The sequence below is a fragment of the Rhincodon typus genome, chromosome 17 (genome assembly GCF_021869965.1).
Source record: "Rhincodon typus isolate 14 chromosome 17, sRhiTyp1.1, whole genome shotgun sequence".
Classification (NCBI taxonomy): Eukaryota; Metazoa; Chordata; class Chondrichthyes; order Orectolobiformes; family Rhincodontidae; genus Rhincodon; species Rhincodon typus.
In genome coordinates, this window is record NC_063348.1 from 58,218,829 (window position 1) to 58,225,934 (window position 7,106).

Below are 7,106 nucleotides of genomic sequence, written 5' to 3' on the forward strand. Positions count from 1 at the left end.
GAGATGTAATGGGAGGAGAGAAAGCTATCGAGGGTGGTTTGCTGAGATGTAATGGAGGGAGAGAAAGCTATCGAGGGCGGTTTGCTGAGATGTAATGGGAAGAGAGAAAGCTATCGAGGGCGGTTTGGTGAGATGGGTGAGACTGCACATTCATGTAAGGTATTACATTTATATAGATTGAATTGGTTTTATGTCTCTCTGTGCAGCCATGAATGTAACTGTTCCAGCATAGTGCCTCACTTCAAATCCACACAGCCCCAACCCCCCACCGTCCCACCACTATCACCCACCTCTTCTGTGGTCAAACATCGCAATCCTTTCCCTTGCCTCTGTATCCAAAAATGATATTTTGTCCTCATTCACAGGATGAGAGTGTTGCTGGCTCGGTCAACATTTATTGCCCATCGCTATTCGTCCAGAGGGCAGTTAAGGGTCAACCACATTGCTGTGAGTCACATGTAGCCCAAACCAGGTAAGGATGGCAGTTTCTTTCCCCAAAGGGCATTATTGAACCAGATGGGTTTTTCCTGACAATTGGCAATGGATTCATGGTCATCATTAGACTCTTAATTCCAGATTTTTGTTGAATTCAACTTCCACCATCAGCCATGGTGGGATTTGGACCTGGGTCCCCATGACATTACCTGAGCCTACCAGTTCAGTGATAATGCCATTAGGCTATCACCTCCCCTGTTGTTGTAAATGAGGTTAGTCAGTGATGTCTAGGGCAGAGAACCAATGGATGGTCATGGATTGGGGAATCCTGTCAGAAATCCTAAAGGAATTCGCTCCCTAAGGGCATTGTGGGTCAACCTGCAACACATGGACTGCAGCGGTTCAAGAAGGCAGCTCACCCTCACCTTCTCAAGGGGCAACCAGGGATGGGCAATAAATACTGGCCCAGCCAGCCACACCCATGGGTTAAAATAAAAAATGGTCTGTGTCCTGTACATGGCCTGGGTGTGAGTGTAATGTTCTCGCCCTCAGAAGGGCTTCCCATTGGTTGGTCTTGCAGCCCCCTCCCTCAGAGGTGAAGAGCCACACCATGTCCATGCTGGGAGTGGCCACAGCCACTTTCTTATCCATTGCACTGGTTTAGTTTTGATGGAAAGTGACAGTGGGCAGTGACTTCCAATCTCTTGCCTCTGGTCGATGGTGAGGCCTGAACCCTCAAATCCTCCTCCTGATAGTCCTCCCTTTAAACCCCACAGGCATCAAATCTCCCCAGGTCCCCACCCAACCCGTCCACATGCATCTGCACCTGCCCACAGTGGATGGTTGGGGTATGGGGGGCAGTGCCCTGGAATACTGTTTGGTGCTCTGCAACATTGAGGCTGCCCATAGCCAGCAGTAAGCTGAAGTCAGCAGGAATCCACTTGGATTGCTACGGCGAGAATTCTCAGCATCGAGCTTGTTTGGTAAGATAGCAAGCTGAATATTAATGAGACAAGCTGTGCAGTTCATAAGGTATTGAACAAGCTACAATCGCTTTTATTTGGCAGCTTGCCATTACCTACTGAGAAACCATCTCAACACCTAGTAAATGTATAAATGATGCAGTGAGACTCTCGCAACATCAAATAGACCTTCAATTCTGTCCCATTTCTCTCCATAGCCCATGATAAGATCCCACCCAATGAGAGTCAGATTCCTACTTCCTGCTGTGCAGGACTATTCTTCGATTTTGTGAATGATGAAGATTGTGGGTTGAAGCTCTGCTGTGTAACGGAGGCACAAAACGCAGTGCTAACATGTCAATGGTCTCCTGGAGGGAAATTGTCTGATTAAATGTTAAGTTGGGGCCTCGTCTTTCCTCCCAGGTGGATGTATACAATCTTGTAACAAAATTGAAAAAAGAGCAAAGTGGCTCTCCTGTGGCCTGACCAATGTTTATTCCTGAATTGTCACTGTTTAAACAGATGGTCTGGTCATCATTGCACTGCTATTTGTGAGATCTTGCTGGGTATATATTGGTGACAATGCTGTGGTATATTGTTGGCTGTAAAACACTTTGGGATATTGTGGAAACTGCTGTATAAATGTGTTTGCAGCTTTATTGGGAGGATTTCCACTAACAAGAAGTCCCATCAAGTGTAAAGATAGAAGTTGAGTACAACATTTGAAATGACCTGTTTTAATTGTATTCATGATCAAGGTGACAGGAGGGTCACAAAAACACACACATTGACTTCAGTGTTTTCCACTCAAACCAATTTTGACGCTCGAGACTAGAGCACTGAGATGGATGAAAGGAATTTGCCTTTAGCAGGGTACAAGGTTATAGTCTGCTCCAGATACCAATGAAAGATGGAGTTATGATTTGAGGATTATGTGTTTCATCATATGAAGTGGCATGCTGTTGTGAAAATTAGTCTTCTCAAAATTTTTCTTGCATAGCGGGTGATTTATGATTTCTTGTACCACCCTGCTTGATCTGCTTTTACAGCTGGTCAGAATGTTGAGGGCATTAATTCTAGCTGCCAGAATGTCTGTCTGGAACAGGCTGGAACTTTGCAAGTCAATTGAAGTCAGGGTCAAGTGGCATTGTTCCAATGTTGCTGCCATTTTATGACCTCACAGCCTTGTCTAATGCTATTTCTTACTCCTACCCAACCTCCATGGGAGGTGAAAGAACAGAGATGACCATTTCACATGCTATTTTAACTCACACTGCACCACACCGCCCTCCCCAACCCTACCCCTGCTCCTCATGGAACCTAAGGAAATTTCTGTTCTGAGGAAGGGTCACCGGACCGGAAACTTTAACTCTGTTTTCTCCTTCACAGATGCTGAGCTTTTCCAGCAACTTTGTTTTTGTTCCTGAGCAAATTTCCTTTTGTTTTTGTAAAATCCTTTCCACCTTAAAAAGTTTGAAAATGCTATTCATGGCCATGGTGTATTCCAAGCTGTGATGGGTTTTTAGAATGGGAGATGGAACTTGTCGGGGAGAGCTCTTCACAGAATCCCAGAATTATAGAGATGGTGTAGAATGAGGCCATTCAGCCCCACAGTGCCAGCACAGACCCTCTCAGTGTACTTAGTGTCAGTCTCCTGTCTCTTCATCACAATCCAACACTTTGCATCTTTTTAAATAAACATCTAATGAGCTCTTGAATCCCTCATTGGATCCACCCACTTCTAGCCAGTGCATTCCCAATCTGAAACACTCACTGAGTGTGAAGGGTTTCTCACATCACCTTCGTTTCTATTGCATAGCAATTTCAAGCTACACCCCTCTCGTTCTCGATCCTTTTATGAGCAGAAATAGCTCCTCCCTATCCACTGTATTCAACACATGCCTTTGAAAATTTCTGTCAGATCTCCCATCAGTCTGCTCCAAGGAGAACAGTCCCAACTCCTTCAATTGGTCCTCATCACTGAAGTTTCTCATTTCTGGAACCATTCTGCACTGTCTCCAAAGCATTCACATCTTTCTTACAATTTGGCATCCACAACTGTACATAACACTCCAGCTGAGGTCTAACAAGTGTCTTAGGAAAGTTTAGCGTTATCTCCCTCGTACTCTAGTGTCATACAGAATAGAAACAGACCCTTCAGCCTGACTAATTCATGCCAACCATATCCCCAAACTAAACTAGTCCCATCTGCCTGCACTTGGCCCATATCCATCAAAATGTTTCCTATTGTAACTATGCCTGCATCCACCACTTCATTGAAGGTGACACTGCAGGTGGAGAAAGCAGTTATTAAAACTCCTGAGGACAGTGTGTGCTTTATTAACTCGTCTCTCCACCTGTAATGTCACCATCAATGATCTGTGCACATATATCTCCAGTTCCCTCTGCTCCTATACTCCCTTTCAAATTGTTCCCCCATTTTATATTGTCTCTCGGTGCTCTTCCTGTGAAAATGCATCATCATGCATGAGATCCGATCCCCATCTTAATTCCATCCATCCTCCTTGACTCCATATCCTTTTACACACTGATCCAGCAAAGATCTTTTGGTCTCTGACTTAAGTTATTAGTTGAACTAGTATCTGCATTTTTGTTGTAGAAGAGTGCTGCACTTGCACCACACTTTGGGTGAAGCAACATTTCCTAATTTCCCTAAAGACCTGGCTCTGATTTGAAGGTTTTGTTGTCTTCTCCTAAATGTTTCCACCCATGAATCTTCCCTCTATCTGTCATTTCATGTCCTATTAATAATTCTATCATCCCAACAAATGTGTTTTGTATTTCTTTCATGGACAGTATATCTGAAGGTGAGTGCCTATAATGTGCACAGTGCTTTAGATGTGATCTGACCAAAGCTTTGTATAACAGGTAAGACTGATTTTGTCTCTCCAATGCTCTAACCTTCTCATTGTAGAGGCTGACATTCCTAAGCCTCAATACAAAAGCCATCCTGCAAATACTGAAAACCTGAAATACAGAACAGAGAATACTCAGCTGGACTGACAGCATCAGTGGAGAGAATTCTAGAAAATCCAGCTGCAAAAGGAGATGAGGGCAGGGCAAGGGAGATGCAGGTGAAACTGTAAATGAGGGGGCAATGGCCTGGTGATATTATCACCGGATTTCAATCCAGAGACATAGCTAATGTTCTGGGCCCTTGGATCTGAATCCTGCCATGGCAGATGGTGGAATTTGAATCCAATAAAAAAAAATCTGGAGTTAAGAGTCTAAATTGTCGGAAAAACCCATCTGGTTCACGAGTGTCCTTTAAAGAAGGAAACTGCCATCCTTACCTGGTCTGGCCTACATGGGACTCCAGACCCACAGCAATGTGGCTGAATCTTAACTGCCCTTTGGGGCAATTAGGGATGGGAAATAAATGCTGGCCTAGACAGTGACACCCACATCCCACTAATGAACAATAAAAAAAACAAAGTAAGTTTGGAAGAATTGTTACTCTCCAGTCGAGAACAACTTTGGATGAGATTTGTGAGAGAAATAGTATATTGTGGATTGGTTTCTGGTGGTAAACCAGCTTTGCGTTGTACACTGCAAGAAGACCCATATCCAACCATGCAGCCAGTGGTACCTACTGTAGTCAAGGTCACTGCAAACCTGAACTGCTTTGTCTTTCACTCCTTCAGGTCTCTAACAAAGGACATCAACAACAGTCAGTTTCGATCCAATGCTTGTGTTACCTGCTGATTACTGCCACAGCTAAAACTTTCTGCTTGGAAGTCTGAAATAAGATTCTTTCACATCTATAGTGTGGAGCTGGAGGAACACAGCAGGCCAGGCAGCATCAGAGGAGCAGGAAAGCTGACCTTTTGGGTTGGGACCTGAAGAAGGGTCCCGACCCGAAATGTCAGCTTTCCTGCTCCTCTGATGCTGCCTGGCCTGCTGTGTTCCTCCAGCTCCACTCTGTATTATCTCAGACTCCAGCATCTGCAGTTCTTACTATCTCTTTCACATCTACAGTGTCATCCTATTGCTGACAGCTCTCACATTGTGCTATGGGCTTCTCCATTCCTAGAAATCATAGTGGCTCCTATCCCATTAAAGTTCAACTGGTGTGTGAGCACCAGTAGTGTGCCCTGGAGTTGCACATTCTCATCATAACTTCCACTGTACTTTTACATGGTGTTGATTATTCACTTCCCCGGTGTTTGTCACAGTACAACGTGCTAAAGGCCAGCTCACCAATTATAGTGGACATCCATCACCAACAGCATCTGCCCAAATCCCACATTTTAGATTCATGTGAATTAACTTTACACCTTGTTAACTACAACAGGACCACTCACTGTGCATAGAGATTTTAAACAGTATCACACACTTGCTAGACTACCCAAAAATGTTGCAGTCTTTTTCGCCTGGAATGATCATTTATCTAGTCTAGAGCATCCTTTATACATAAGTGATTGTAAGAAACTCAAATTATTTCCTCCTCAAGCTTGAGATTGCTGGATATTTGGAGCTTTCAAGACTGAGATCAACAGAATCATATTGATCTAAGGGATCAAAGGATGTGGTGGGAGAAAGGGCAAATGGAATTGAGATTTTGCCATGTCCTAATCAAATCACAGAGCAGGTTTCAAGGGCTAATTGTCTTAAGGGCTAATTGTAAATGCTCTTGAGGGTCTATAAAATGCTCTCAGGTAAGGATATGGTTTGGGGGGAAGTGGGTGTGGTTCGAATGCTTATGTGCTACTCATGGTCAACAATTTGTTAAAAGCTGAGGCTTAAGAGAGGGGTAAGTGGAGACTGTAACCAATTAGTGTCGGCTGGAGGAATATGACCCATTTCACTTCCTGGCACCAAAGCAGGCATTGGGTGCATCTTAGTTGATTCCATGACATCCCTGACCAAAGACTGAAGTCTAACACTGTGCTTATTTACAGCAGAGCAGACAATGAGAGGTTCGGATCGAAATCCATTTTGCAGCATCTCCAAGCAGACGAGGTGACTGAGTTCAGACAGCTTGCATGGACCCTATGTGAACATCCTCTTGAGATGCTATCACTGAGTTCACTACCTCATGCAGGAGGTCTCCAGCAGATGTGCTCATTGAGGCGACCACATACACTAAACTTGACGGCAGAGCATCAATCAGAACCCCAATCAAGATGGTAATGGGCACCATGCCCCCACCCACCCACCCACCCACACACACACACTAACACACACACGTACACACATGCACGCACATGCAAACACACGCACGCACATGCACGCACATGCACACACACACGCACGCACATGCACATACATGCATACACACACACACACACACACAGACACATTAACACACACACATACACACACGCACACACACACACAGACACACACACACTAACACACAGACACACACACACACATTAACACATACACACACACAGACACACACAGACACACACATACACTAACACACACACACACTAACACATACACACACAGACACACACAGACGCACACACACACTAACACACACACACACTAACACACACACACACTAACACATACACACACAGACACACACACACATTAACACATACACACACACACACATGCACAGACACACACACACACACACACATGCACAGACACACACACACACACACAGTAACACACACACACACTAACACACACACACACACACACACACACACACACACACACACACACACA